The sequence below is a fragment of the Neomonachus schauinslandi genome, chromosome 3 (genome assembly GCF_002201575.2).
Source record: "Neomonachus schauinslandi chromosome 3, ASM220157v2, whole genome shotgun sequence".
Lineage (NCBI taxonomy): Eukaryota > Metazoa > Chordata > Mammalia > Carnivora > Phocidae > Neomonachus > Neomonachus schauinslandi.
The window spans coordinates 32,833,553-32,849,170 of NC_058405.1; the positions used below are offsets into that span (position 1 = coordinate 32,833,553).

The 15,618-nt window shown below is 36.7% G+C and overlaps 1 protein-coding gene across 2 annotated transcripts in view; it reads left to right on the plus strand.

The window, feature by feature from the left end:
* The window catches only part of KLF12 (Kruppel like factor 12), a 420,428-nt gene that overhangs the window by 50,711 nt on the left and 354,099 nt on the right, over nt 1-15,618 (plus strand). Inside the window, exon 2 of one of the 2 annotated variants that reach the window (XM_021697868.2) lies at nt 8,487-8,529. The exons of the other annotated variant lie outside the window; for it this stretch is intronic. The gene's annotated coding sequence lies outside the window, so the exon portion shown is untranslated. The remainder of the gene's footprint in view (nt 1-8,486; nt 8,530-15,618) is intronic. 2 annotated transcript variants of the gene reach the window in all.

Here is a 15,618-nt window from a genome sequence, read left to right on the forward strand (position 1 = left end):
CTCTATGTGTGTCTCATTCCTTCTTCAGTTGGTCCCTTAAGTCTGTTCTTCTCCTTGTCCTACTCCTTTAACTGGTTGTGATACATAGTGTATCTCTTAAGTCCAATGTTTATGCAGTATAACTAGCACAGCATCTAACATTTCTCTTTAAAAAAAATTCCTGCCAAACAATAATTGTTTTATGTGCTCTTTGATTAATATTTTTATTAGCTTGCTGACTCTCCAATAAGAAAAAAATTTCCCATCCCCTGTTTTCTTGGCCTCTCTGTGTTGCTGGCTCAGAGTGTTTTATTGTTTGATGGAGTAGATAAAATTCCCCTGATATTTCCTACTCACTCTAAATTTGGAATACACCTACAATATTCTTTTAGGCTTTATTGTTTCCTAAACCATCTATTTAAATACAGTCCTAAAGCTTAAACGGAACACTGTTATTGTGGCTAAAAATAATATGTGAAATGGAGCAGTAGATTTGACTTCATTACCATCTTCATAAACCATGCAAAAGCCAGCGTTCCCACAAAGCTCTCAATAAGGTCTAGTGATTATTACATTTTGCCAGTTCCATGGTAAATGTATAATGGTTACTTGTAGTGATTTGTAAAATGGAATGGTGGGAAGAGCTTGACCTTGAAATCCAGTGGGCCTTTCTAAAACCCTGATGTTTAGAGCAAAGGCAGAGGCATCCGTAAGGACACTAGTCGGGGGGGGAAAGCTCTTGGCCATTCCCGAACAGAATAGTATCCAGGGCACCCTTGTGATGCATCTGTAGCAGAATGAGGAGCTTTTAGTCTATTATTATTTTTTAAAGATTTTATTTGTTTATTTGACAGAGCGTTAGAGAGAGAGCACAAGTAGGCAGAGCGGCAGGCAGAGGGACAGGGAGAAGCAGGCTCCCCGCTGAGTAGGGAGCCCGATGCGGGGCTTGATCCCAGGACCCCAGGATCATGACCTGAGCCGAAGGCAGACGCTTAACCACCTGAGCCACCCAGGCGCCCCAGTCTATTATATTGAGACTTCTATGAACTAGAGACTGTTTGTAGCTCTTTTATAAGGGATGGTGGATTAGACATTCTTATTTAATTTTACTTTTATCATTTATCAGAAAACCTTTATATTATCCTAGTTTTTTTAATTATAAGACATATCTATTTTCCCAGGTGAATTGAATTTAAATTGTTTTAATAAAGAACTTCACATCCTTGTTCTCTGACATTAAAAAAGATGATTTTGCCATTTGAATTATTTTGTTACACTTTATGATCCTGTACTTATGTTCTTGCTTTTCCCCAGTCTAAATTCCCATCTGGCACTTCCTCCTCTCTGTAGCCCCTCTTCTAACTATTCCAACTCTCAAAACCTGATTCCTAGTTCAGGTGCCATCTGCTCCAAGACTGCTTTGCAAAGTCAAATGTATGAATTTGGGTTGTTTTTTTTTTTGCATCTCAATTTCTGTACTTTTAGAGACATTTTGCCTAGACTTCTATTTCATATTTTGTTAGCTTTCAATGACAGGTGTTATGTATCAAGTATATGAAATTACCATTATTCAACTGTTTTTGAGCTACAAACATGTCAGGTTCATATGTCAGAACCTAATACTTATTTCAACATGAACTGCACAAACCTTTGAAAATAAACTATGGTCTGAATTCGTTAAAACACATTTTGGACTTGGATTTATGTCTCTATCCTAGAGTAGTTACAGAGTTTTATATATAACAAATGTATTCAAGAAATGTTTGTTGAAATGAAATCAATTGGATTGTCCACATTACTATTACTCCTTATGAGATAACTAATAATTTAGAAATGCCTTTTCTGTGGGTCACACCATTTGAAAACCAGGATATTTGAGCCCACTGTGGAAATCTGTCTATTGCCACTCATTTCAATATTGTCAGATACCTAAAGTTAAACTCCTTATCTGAAAGTCCCTGTTCCTTATGGTTTGGTTGTATACTATATTGCCTTTCTTGAAACATTTTCTCTTTTCTTTGTCTATATTTGCCTTATTGCTTTTTACTAATTGCAAAAATAATTCCTTTATTTCTAATTTTCCTCTCTCAGACTTTTTACCAACTTAATTCTTGGTTGAAGGACTGCCAGTGCCCCCCCCCCCCCCCCCCCCCCCCCCCCGGTTTGGAAAATGTTCCGTGGCTTGCTTTGTTTAATCATGGGAAAAAAAAAAAAATCTTTCTTTTGAAGTTATATTTTGTGCTTGCTAAAGGTCCAGTTAAATCACAGGAGATAAAAGTTGTACTGACAACCTTGGACATTCCCTGTCCTTTGCCAGAAATAGCAAACTAGATACTCATCTTGTACAAAAATATGTGCATATTCATCCTCACTTCAAAACAGCTTGTCTTTGGTCGTTCTTACAGTAAGCAGTAGAAGTCTCAGTGAGCTCACAGTGTGGAATCTGGGGGTTACTGGGCAGGAGGTAGGTTTGGAGGGGAACAAAGTGTACTGTGGAACAAATGGAGAAATTTGTGCCTTTTCTTTACTGACAGGCTTTTGAGTTTAATACCATACAATCTCTTTCTTAGCTACTTTTACAATACAGTATAATTTCCTCAAGCCAGGTTTTTTAGCTCACTTAGGCCTTTTTTCCTAACGGGAAGAAATTTTACATGAGAAAATGAGATTTTTGAATTGTAGGCCAAGCCCAATCTGTGAATACATTGAAATATTTTATAGCATCATATGGAAATACATTTTTGTTTTAGTGAATTTCTTTTGTCCTTGAGTCAACAATTTTGCGGTATAATACTTTTAATTAGGTAAAATTTGTGATGGGCTCTTTTACAAGTTATGGAGCATGGATAGACATTTTTCATATTTAGACCCCATTAGTTGGGGGTGCTGGAACATGACACTCTGTCTATGGAGTTGAAATTGGTAGTTTTAATAATTAAGGTGATTTATTTTCTTATATATTCTGGTTGGGTGGAACAGGGGAACAGGTTATTGTAAATCTATGGGAGGAGACCTTCTCTGCCTTTATGTAGTGGTTTATACATGTGCGTGTTTCTGCTGTTCCAATGAATAATTTAATAAAATGGACTAGATCTTACTGAGCATGGTTTGTAAATGCAAGGGTAGAGATCATTGTATTCCCCATGCCTCTGATGGTGTCTTGCACATGACAGATCTATAATTATCTGTTGAGTGAATGGTTGAGTTGATAAAATATCTACTAGTTGCTTAATATCATGTGTTGAGCTCCGAGAACCAGAGAAAAACCATAACATTAAACATGGTCTTTAGGGTTGTAAATTAGAAGTAGAGACAAAAATCAATGCATATTAATAGAGGGAATGATTAGTACTGAAATCTATAGTATTTAAAGTAATTTTTTAATAAAAACGGAGATAGATGAAAGAGGCAACAATAGTGATAGTCATTTTCTAATTACTGAACACCTACTTTGTACCATTTATTGCACGAGGTGTTTTACATATGTTATCTCAGTGAATCTTCATGGCAGATCTGATTATTATCCCTGTTATTCCTCCATGACATCATCGAGGTTCAGTATCATTCTCAAGATCACATAGCAATTAAGTGGCAGTGTTAGGCTGTAAGACCTGTTCTGTCTGCCTCTTCAACAGTACTGCTACTTTATTGCATTGTTGCTTCTCTGATTTTTTAGAGCTGTCTGGACCAGGATTGGTCCAGGATGGTAGCTGGGTACCAGAGGCTCTCTGGACACCTGCAGACCCAGTATAAGACTTGGAGCTCTTCCTAAACCAGAAATGTAACACCAACACTGCTGTCACTGGAGCTGGGCTCTACCCATGGGATTGGTTTGGTGATGGGAAGAGGGAATCCTATATAGAGACTTTAAGAGGCGTCCTTTGTCTCTGCCCTCGTCAGTATCAGTGTTAAAATCCACACATTTTTTAGTGATATTTTCAGGTTCGTCAGTTTCCATTACGGGAAATATTTTATGTGTATCTATAAGCAGTTGTTGAAAACAAAGTGCAGTATCCATCATGGTGGCCATTGTGTTTGAGTTGCTTATAATTAGAAAACTGGTATAATTGATGGGTCTCTGTCTGCCAGTTCTAGGTCCCTCACCTGGGGAGCTTTTTACAAATAACAGTCGACACCCTTGAACAGCATGGGTTTAAACTGCATGGATCCACTTCTACGCAGACTTTTTTTGATAAATACAGTACAGTTCTGTAAATGATTTAACATTTTCTTTTCTCTAGGTTACTTTGTTATAAGAACAAAGTATATAATATGCATAACATACAAAATATATGTTCATTGACTATGTTATTGCTAATGGCTTCCAGTCATTAGCAGGCCATTCATTAGTAGTTAGGTTTTTGGTAGTCAAAAGTTATACTTAGATTTTCAATTGCATGGGGAGTTGGTACCCCCAACCCCTGGTCTTTCAAGGGTTGACTGTACTAGTATCTTAGCCCAATCTCCAGAATACCTAAGTCAGTAGGTTTGTTTTGGGGCTCAGGAAATCGGTCAAGCTATCTATCCATCTGTCTAGTCATATGATTCTTTTTTCTTTCTTTTTTTTTTAACCATCTGATGATTTTTAAGCACAAGGTCACATTCTCTCCTGTTCCCTCCTCACACACTTTTAACATCTCTGAAGACAACTTAGTATTGGAGAATAGTTTGATTGACAGAGTTTTTGTTTCTTGCATATAAAATAATGGTACATTTTACAACTGATGGGAACTTATTTACAGTGATGGCAGGGTAGGTGATTTCTGTAAGGGAAAATGATTACCTAGAAAACATCCATTTAGGGATGTCCTTATGATTCCCAGAGTGTAAATGTTTTAATTTAACTAAAGAACAGAGAAGCTGTTTGGTTTCATTAATCAGTACATTCGAATCATTACTCTGAATGATTATGCTTCATTTATTTTGTGTCAGAATGTTTTCCACACAATAATAGAGAATAAAAGTGCATCATTAATTATAGTTGAGCAGCTCACACATGTGTGGGTCTATATATTTCCGTATCGTCACACAATGAAGGAAATTTAATATAAGAAATAATTAATCCTTACAAAAGAATTGAAGATTCAATTAAATAATATTAAATTCACGATCATTTATAATCATGCCTTATAACAGTTTTAAGTAATGCTTGAAAAAGTTTGGGGAAACATTTCCATTTGCCTGTGTCTTTCCTTTCTAAATGGAAAGCTTTTTTTATAATATGGTTGTTATCCTTGGGGGCTAACAGTTACTTGCTTTGGAGAAGAGTGTAACTTTAAAAAAAAAAATGGAATCTACTCATTTGCAGGGGCTTCACTGTGATGGGATTTCTGAAAGAGAAGACTAATTACTGTAAAAAAGTTGCAGTTCTGCACATGCTAATTTGGATTTGCTCCTTTACTGTAAATAGGGACCCTTCCTGATAAGAACCTCCTTGCCAGTCTGCTCTTCTGGTGATCAGAACTTCCATGCTCCTTTATAACGTTTCTTTTGGCTCTTTTCCTTTCCCCTGGCTGGCTGGGACTCTTGCTAAAAACAAAACAAAAACAAAAAATACACACACACAAAACAACTACGCAACAAATGAACATACAAAACCTGCTTGCAGTATATAATTGCATTATCATGAAAACCTACTATATCTTCCTAGATCCAAAAGGGGATGAAGGAAGCCAGGTACCAGTTTGATTTGTTGATTGCATAAAGTAAAGGACTTAATTTATAGTTCAGTAACTTCTTAAAAGGCAAATATGTCTCTGCTTTATAGATGAGAAAATATAGAGACAAGAAAAATTTAACCAGTTTAAGAGATGCTACAGGGAAAAGTGGGTGGAGAACAAAATTTTAGAGATTCTTGGAACACATCATAGTCTCTCTGAACTCAGTGATCTCTCTTTTTGCAACAATGCCAAAATAATTTCAACACTATTTTTTTCAGACACCAGCTTTCAAATGGTTTCTTAAACATTGCTTCAGCTTACTCTTGTAATGAATTTCTGACTTACAGTTTTAATAGCAATTTTGGGTAGTTTGTCTAAGAATACTCACTTCACAAGTGATGGGGTCAGATCTAGAATTTGGGACTTAGGACACTTAGACCCATTTCATTTCCACCACATCACACTTAGTGATTCACTAATAACTTAATCACATTTTATTCCTTACTCCCCAATTATGATATCACTAATTTCAGTATTTTAATGTTACTTTTTATAATTTCATTTTGCTTCAGGCTTTGATATTTAGAAGCTGTTGAAGCCAAAATTCTTTCAGTATGGATTACACCCTTGATTTTAGGAGAATATGAAAAAGAAAATTTAACATTAAAAATTGATTTATACTAATATTTTGTGGAATAGCCATAGCCCATGTACAATTATGAAAAAACTCAGTTTTAATATAATTGAGGAAATCTTTAAAAATTTATATGTTTAACAGCTTTATTGAGATATGATTCACATGCCAGTTCAACCTGTCTAAAGTTTACAATTCAGTAGTTTTTGGTATATTCACAGAGTTGTGCAGTGCACCACAATCATTTTTAGAACATGAGGAAACATTTAAAAAAAAAAGATTTTATTTACTTATTTATTTGAGAGAGAGAGAAACACGAGTTGGGGGGAGGGGCAGAGGGAGAAGCAGACTCTCACTGAGCAGGGAGCCCAATGCTAGGTTCCATCCCTGAACTCCAGGATCATGACCTGAGCAGAAGGCTTAACCGACTGAGCCACCCAGGAGCCCTAAGAAAACCTTCTTAAATGTGGAGGTATTCAGGGACATCCTGGCTCTTTTCAATTTTAGGCTGTTGTGAATGGAGCTGCTTTAAAAAAAAAAAAAAAGTAGAGGTAATTTTAACAAAATAAGTAATCTTCAAATTAATGTCAGAATCATGTGTTTGAAAACCTTTAATTATATTGTAATTATTTCTCAGCTATGTAGAGACATTTTGTACCAGGGTGCTGAGCTGGATATCTAAAGTATTTTTAATTTTTTAATTTTTTTTATTTTTTATTTTGGGTTTTGTCAGTGTCCTGGTGTTTCTTCATTGCTGTTTTTGGTCAGGAAGGTAAAGTAGATGATGTTTGCTTAAACAAATGAGTCTCATATATTGCTGTAGAAGCTATAAACATACACATGGTAATTAAGTACAGGCTAGATTTCTGTTGTAGTTTACCAAGTTCATAATAGATCCTTGGCAGAAAACTTTACCATTATTTACTAAACCGTGGTTCTCGTAATTTGATGCAGATTAGAAGAATCACATGCGTGTTTAAAAATAGTAGTACCTTTACCTGCTCCTTGGAGATTGTAATTTAATTGGTAATTTAATCCCACATGGGACCCAGGTGCCAATAGCTGGCAAATTTAAGTTTCCTACATGATTCTCATGTATGGCCAGGATTAAAAACTTGTTTTAGTTCTTGTTTTCAAAATTTTAGCAAAAGAAGCCTGAAGCTTAATTTTTCCAAACTAGTTTAACTTTCATTCATCTGTCTGATGTCTCAAAAAAGCTGATTAAATCAAAGCTAGGTTAGAAAATGGGGGGGGGGAACCCTGATTAAATCTCTAGCCGGTACCTCTGAAGCTCATTTGCCGTATTGTTCATCTTTGTGTCCTCAGTACTAGCAAATGCCTACTCTGCAGAAGTTCTTTACTTGCCTGCCTGCTTTTTCTTCCTTTCCTTCCTTTCATCGATATTTATTAAGTGCCTACTGTCTGTTCCAACACTGTTTTATATCCTGAGGCTATAAATACAATTTGGAGCCCTTCTTACATTTGAGTTGGCAAAAGATGCATAATAAATATTTGTTGAATTGAATAGAATCACACCTGAGCCCTCTTGGCAAACTGCTGGGCTGTGCCTCAAATCCTGTGTAGAAATTAGGCCTTTCTGATATCTAGGAACATTCCAAGCATCGTCTGTCACTTCCTCATTTGTTTGCTGCCCTGTTACCTTCAGGGACATCCCAATTCTAGGCAGGCTTAAGCCGTCAGGATCAAGTTGGTTAGAGCTAGTAACTTAGGTCTCACTTCTCCATGTACCACAGACTCACCTGGGTCCTACCAACGGCTGAGTTTTGGGTTCGCTCAGAGACCAGTTAGGTCATAAAGACGTAAAGACAAGGGACACTCTGACTTGTGGGTTGTAAGTCAGCGGAGCCTGCCCCGGCATGACCGCCGGGTCTTAGGAGCCAGCCTTCTATTCAGCCCCATGGCACATTTTCTGGGAGCAGCGAAGGAGGGGTCATGGGGTGATCCTGTACCAGTTTACAAATTCTCACTGGGTTGATCATCTCTCCTGTGCTTGGATAGTTCAGAGCTGACTTATTGGAAAAAAGAGTACTTACAGCTAGCAGAATATCTGTGTGTGTGCACCTGTGTGCATGGCATCCCCCTCCTCACCCTGGTATTCTTATTAAGAATGAGAAAACAGCAGAAGACACAGTATTTTGTTTACGTTTTTAATCAGTGATTTTGTTTTTACTTGTTATTTGTGTTTTTTGCAGCCTCTCAGCATGTAGAAAATACCTTCTGAATGTGAGTAAACAGGTATGGGGAGCTGGGGAGCTGGGTGATGAATCTTGCTGTGGTGCTTCTAATGGAGATCTAAAATGGGGGAAGAAAGATTGCAGAGTTTAACAACACATTACTTGTTGTTGAAGCCTTGATGCCACTCTTGGCAATATTAAATTATCCATGCAGTATTGAATAATGTTGATCAGAGTCTTAGCCTGCCCCATGTTCTTAGGAAAATATTTTAAGAAATACATTCTGCTTTTAAAATGAAGTAATTAAAAGTTTAGGCATTGAGGTGGTTCTCCCCTCATACTGCATTCCCTCCTGAATTCTTATACTTCTTATTTGGGCTCTTTGATTTATTTCATTTTGCAAATAATTTATTCTCTGGACATGTGTGTATTGGTGTGTGCCTTTTAAAGGATTTGGGTTTTTTTTGGGAACTACAACTATACCAAAGGAGTCTCTGTGACCACCATTAGAACAAAGCTTCCTAATTTCAGTGTCATTAAGTTAAGCAGCTGGTGCCGCTGAATTCAAAGGCACAAGCTTGGTTATTGCCTGTTTTCTCTAAAAACAGCCTGAACAAAGCATTTCCTTAAGCAATGTTGAGCAGGATTTGGAACTTCCTAAGCCTCAGAAATGTCTTAGAAAGGTTTATGGAATTGCAGAGGTCAGCATTACTGCATGTGATTCCTCACCTCTACCCCCAGTCCATGGTATTTGACTCCTTTAAAAAATTTTGTATTTTAGAATCATACGGTCAGAATCCCTAAGTTAAAAAAAAACCCAGTTAAATATATGTTATATCAGTTACTCATAGATGTGTGATAACACACATGCTAGTTAATTTAAGAACAAAGTTTCAAAAATTGGAGCTTGCATTATAGCAGTGGTATGTTATTTTTACATATTATGTTATTTAGTTTCTTGTAGATAGTTAAGGAGAGTAATCTTTTATATAAATGTAGTATCTTCTGTGAATAGCTTGGAGATGGTAGAGATCAGGAGTTGGCCGGAATTTATTCATGCTTTTCTTTTTCATAATGATCTTGCTTTCATTATTTTTTATCATGATGTTTTCATTAATTTTTCTTTGAAAATATTGAGATATAACTGACACAACATGTTAATTTCAGATTTACGACATAATGATTGAATATTTATATTGTGAAATGATCATCACAATAAGTATAGTGATATATATATAATATATATATGTAAAAATATATAACAAAATATATAACATTTCTTTCTTGTGGTGAGAATTTCAAAGATCTACTCTGTTAGCAACTTTTGAATATATAGTTACAGTACTTTTAACTCTAATCACTGTGCTATACATTACATCCCCAGGACTTATTTATCTTATAACTGGAAATTTGTACCTTTTGACCACTTTTTCCCATGTTTCCCATCCCCACGCCCTAAGTTTTCTTTTTTATGAACATCTACCATATACCAGACTCTGTTAAGTGCTAATAGGTACAAAATAAAGGCATGATAATGTGCAGTTAGTAATAAAGGTGGAATGTATTTTGGTGAGAAGGTGAGCGGCATAGATTTGCTTTCATCTGTTTTATTTCTAGGTAAATTTATATTTCCGGGGAAAATTCCCTTTATAGAGAGAGAACTCAGGTTGAGTTGAGAAGGTTGAACTCTACTCCTGCATTTTCATTCTGTAATGTAAGTTTCTGTGGTAGATTGTCTGGTTGTTCCAAGAGAAAGGCAAATTTGGGAAATGCTACTTATTAGATTAATACTGTATTTTACATTCTTTTGTTAATACGTGAAGAGTTGCTCATTCTTTTTATCAGCATCAATTTAAGATAAAATCAGTATACAGGGTCAGACTCATGGCCAGTCGAGGAGAGTCTTGTCTCTGATAGTGCCATGACATGGTTGCCCTTTTCACATAGTCCACTGACGTCTTAATTTCGCGAAATCTTTGTTTCTATTGAATCCATTTTAGTTTGCCGTCCATTAATTTTTTTAAACTTTATGCAATTAAGAAAAGTTTACTCTCACGGATTAAGGAATTATTTTATGTAGGTTTACTATCTGCCATGTAAAGTAGTGATTTTTCCTTTTCTATGTGTTATTTCTATTTCTCTCAGGTTTTAATGAGATATACCTGAATGTACTTCTGTCAGGATTAGATGGAGAAATTGTATTATAAAATCAATGGCAATTATGATCCTATAGATTATTTGGCTTATGTTTCTAGACCAAAACACCGTATTACTATTTTTTTTAATACTGTATTTGACGAGAGAGAGAGTGAGCACAAGTAGGCAGAGCGATAGGCAGAGGGAGAGGGAGAAGCAGGCTCCCCGCTGAGCAGGGAGCGCAATGCAGGGCTCCATCCCAGGACCCTGGGATCATGACCTGAGCCAAAGGCAGACGCTCAACCGACTGAGCCATCTAGGTGCCCCCACACCATATTATTTTCATATAGCCCTCCTGCATTATCATAATCATTAAATTTAATTAGGTGTCATCTTTAACATGCATTATTAAGTAAGGTCTGGTGGTTAATACAACTCTGCAAAGGTAATGTTGTAGGCTTTATTTTCAGTTCTATTTGGGTAATGTTTATGTTTCATTGGTATTTTATGTGGTTAAGAGTATATTAGGAAAATATCTTCTGTGAGTTGTTCATAGTGACTTTTGGGCCCTAAGTTTATTAATAACTTGTCATCCATGATCCTATAAACATATAAACTGATAATTCATGGCATGAATGATCTTTCACTTATTCATAAGGGAAATATTCCAGACCCACTCCCAGAGCCTCAGGAGGTCCCCTGTATTGCCCACAGGGAGAGTTTTAAACTTCATTGCTTTTCTCATTCCTTCTGCCGAACAATGCCATTCTCACGGTTGCCATTTAATGTCTGTGTACTGAAACAATAGGAGTCTTCCTCAGCTTCTCACCTGACTGGTTTGTGGTCCTATCACTATCTAGTTCTGTCCACCTCCTTCCTTCCAGCTCCGAGGCAGGTGAGTTCCTCTGGATTGGGATTGTCCTGACATTTGGTCCTCTTAGAATCTGGTTCCTTCCAGGCTTCTCTGAGGTCGGTGCCCTCACCATGTCTCCCATGCCCATTTTCATCTCCATTGACTCCTCAACTGATAAGAATTTCTAAAGTTATGTTGTCTTAAAAAAAAAACAAAAAAACCCCAAACCAACTTTTCCTTTACTTTTTTCCTATCTCAAGGAAATTCCCTCTCTCTTTCCCTTAAGTTATAGTATAGCTTCTTAAAAGAACTTGTTTCCACTTCTTTATCTTCCAATTTATACTCCAACTTAAGGCGCCTGAATTTATGCACCTGCTTCCAAGCTCAAACTTCTTTTGCTAATAGTCTCTTAACTGCTGAATACAGTGGTTTCACTAGTGGTCTTATTTGACCTTGCTTTTACATTTGATGTGGTTGATTACTTCTTTGATTTCCTTCCCTTCTTACACTATTCCCATGCTCCTGCTTCTTCCTTTTGGTTAATTCTTAGTCGCCTTTTCTTTTTGGCCCTAAAGCTGATATTCAGAAGTGTTTCTTCTTTCTCCCTCCTTTCTTAGTGTGTCCATTTATCTCTGCATCAATTCTGTTCATATAGTCATGAATCCTAAAAAGACATCTTCACCTCTTGATTGCTAGACCTAGATGGCCAACTTCCTATTAAATATTTCCAAGTGGATATATAATAGCATTTCAAAATCATCATGTTCACAGCTGTGTTCTTTTTTTTTTTTTTTAAAGATTTTATTCATTTATTTGACAGAGAAAGACACAGCGAGAGAGGGAACACGAGCAGGGGGAGTGGGAGAGGGAGAAGCAGGCTTCCCGCGGAGCAGGGAGCCAATGTGGGGCTCGATCCCAGGACCCCGGGATCATGACCTGAGCCGAAGGCAGACGCTTAACCGGCTGAGCCACCCAGGTGCCCCTCAGCTGTGTTCTTTTATTTGTTTCTTCAAATTGCCTTCATTTCATCTTTTTGTTAATTCATCTTCGACTGTCAGTTGCTAAATTCCCAAACCTTGGCTCTCAGTTTTTGACTTATTATCACTCACCCCTTAGATATCTCATCAGTCAGGCTGATTTTACCTCCTCAGTATTGTTTTTCTTTTATTTTTTCAGTAGACTATTTTCATATTCTCATAACTGGTGTCTTCTTGTATTACTTCCATTCATTTTCTGAACTGCTTAGAACAGATGCTTTGCTGAAATACAAGTATGACTCCGTCATTCTTTTGTTTAAAATATGATTCCCCATAATTTATAGTCTGAAATGCTGATGACTCTGTCCCTCATGATTCAACTCCCACCCTACCTTTCCAGTCTCTTTATAATTTGGGAACTTTGGTGTCTGGGTACCCCTGGTGCTTCTTGACACTACCCAGCTTTTGCACATGCGCTCTGTCAGAACTTGCCTTCCCACCTAATACAAGTCTTTTTTTTGGACACTTAACATTTACTTATGATGCTTAGTGTATATATATATATTTTAAGTAGGCTTCATGTCCAGTGTGGAGCCCAATGCAGGGCTTGAACTCACAACCCTGAGATCAAGACCTGAGCTGAGAACAAGAGACAGATGCTTAACTGACTAAGCCACCCAGCTGCCACTTATGCTTAGTATAATGGATAGCTAGTATTTGTTAGCATATCCTTCTATCCCATTAAATTTTGACTTTTTGGAGGGCTAAAACCTTTTTCGTTGTATTCACAGTCCCTATTATAGTGCTTGGCACATAGTAGGCATCTTAATAAATACAGTGTAGCCTTATCAGTGAGAGAAATAAAAATCAGTAGTTGGTCAGTTAGCCAAAGAAGTTGTAACAGTAGAGGAGCATAAAAAGGATGTACATATATCTTCAATATTTTATTCAAACATAAAACTTACAAATACATGTTTGTTTGTTTTTTTTTCCCCTGACAAACCTTTGATATAAGACCCAGACTTTTTCTTCCAGTATGGATCTACAGATGGGTTCAGTGTTTCTTACCAAAATCAAACCCATAGTGGATTGTCTGTTTTTTTTCTGATTTGTTTCTTTGCAGTAAAAACTTGGACACACTGCTGTAGTTACTTATGGTTTATTCTTCCATTGTTGTACAGTTATGATGCCCATACCTTATTCAATGCCAATTTTTTTAATGAACTAATCTTTGAAAATTTTCAAGGCACTCAACTTTTTATAGAAACAGATTATGCATCATTTCATCCTCCTATTTCATTTATTTAAGTAATATATGACTTTATAAAATCACATTGTAATAAGGTGTAACTGCATAAACAGGTTTAGGATCAAAACTACTCTTACTACAGATGTAGTTCAGGTGATTGCAGTAGAGGTACTCAGTCTGCTCAGGAAGGAACCTACTGGTTGGAACATTCCAGGTGCATCAGTCAGTATGATTTACAAAGGGAAAGGAGATCATTGGTTAATCTGGACAGTTGGTTAAGTGGAAGTTGGTTGAAAGCATTCTACCATGTTTGTCAGATTGATGCTAAAGGATGGTTATCTCTGTTACTTGGCATTTTTGTAACTAGAAAAGTTTAATACAAGCTTGCTGCTTGCCTGTGCATTTGCTCATCCACATCATTTATAAAAATGTTAAATAAGGCCACTTTGAGCACCTGTCTGCTGGAAGTCCTCGTGCTTCTATGTGTATTTCTTGGTCGTTTGTCTACTGCTTTAACCATGGCAAAATGTAAGTTTTAAAACTGGTCTTTGATTGCTATCAAGTAGAGCAAGTGTTCAACCATATTCTATCATTAATTCCTGTTTGTTTTTGTCCCTCAATATGTTGTTTTCTTCAGTATTTGGAAGGCCTTCATTTTGACAATTCCGGGTCTGGGCACCCTGTTAGCATCCTTCTGTGGAGTGGCTGGTTGTAATTAAAATTTTATATTTGAGCCAACAGTTTACAAATTCTAACCTGAGTCTTTAACTCTGTGATAATGGCAATCAGATTTTTGTCCTATCTAGTTTAATAATTAGGTCTAGACTCTCCCTTAGGTTAATCACTATTTGATTTAGTTCCTGCAACCTGTTTCAAAATATAAGTTGGTATTTGCAATATTCTTAATATTTTTCTCTAATAAAGACCAAGAAAACAGTTATTCAGTCTCTCTCTCTCTCTGTCTCCCTCTTTTTTTCTCATCTAAAATACATGCTTTACAGAAAATCTTACTGTATTTCCAAAGGTTTTATCTTTAAAAAAAAAATTTTTTTTTTTAAGATTTTATTTATTTGCAAGAGAGAATGAGAGACAGAGAGCATGAGAGGGAGGAGGGTCAGAGGGAGAAGCAGAGTCCCTGCTGAGCAGGGAGCCCGATGTGGGACTTGATCCCCGGACTCCAGGATCATGACCTGAGCCGAAGGCAGTTGCTTAACCAAGTGAGCCACCCAGGTGCCCCAAAGGTTTTATCTTTTTAAGCAACATTTTTTAATTTGCTTTGGAGCACTTTGAAAGGTTACTCATGAATTCCTTCTTGTCAGGCCTGATGATTAGTTTGTCCTTGACCTGCTAATTTTTGAGGGTTTTCCTATATTCCTTGATAGGGCTCTCATCCCAGTTTTTGAGAAGCAGTTAAGTATTTATGTCTCCTCTGATTGTATCCTTTAAGATTCTACAGAGGGCTTGGTCATTTTGATCTGTAGCAGATGTTTATCTTGGACTGTGGATGAGGTCTTTACAATGGTCTTCAAAGTACCTATGGTTTATTTTCTTAAAGCTGCATATTTCCTTTTTGGAATAATGCACCATTTTTAAGAGTTAACTAGTGACCTGTTAGAGCCGTCTTTCAAGGCCAGGGTGATGGTGCTATCTAGTTTGGCAGGACTTTTTCCCAGTGAGCAGCTGGTTTTGATTTTTTCAGTGTTAGGTGAAACTCTCCTGCCTGACACCCAGAAGTATATACTCAGATTGCATTACCATTTTCTTGGTGTTTTTTTTTTTTTTTTAATTTCGCTATGTTAATTAAAACTGCGAGACTATTATCTACAGTGATTGTAAAAGCTGTACCTCATAGTTTGTGTGTACCGGCTCTTTCAACATAATGTATATATGAGTTGGTGATGGCTATATTTCATAATAAAGGGAAGTTATTTATGG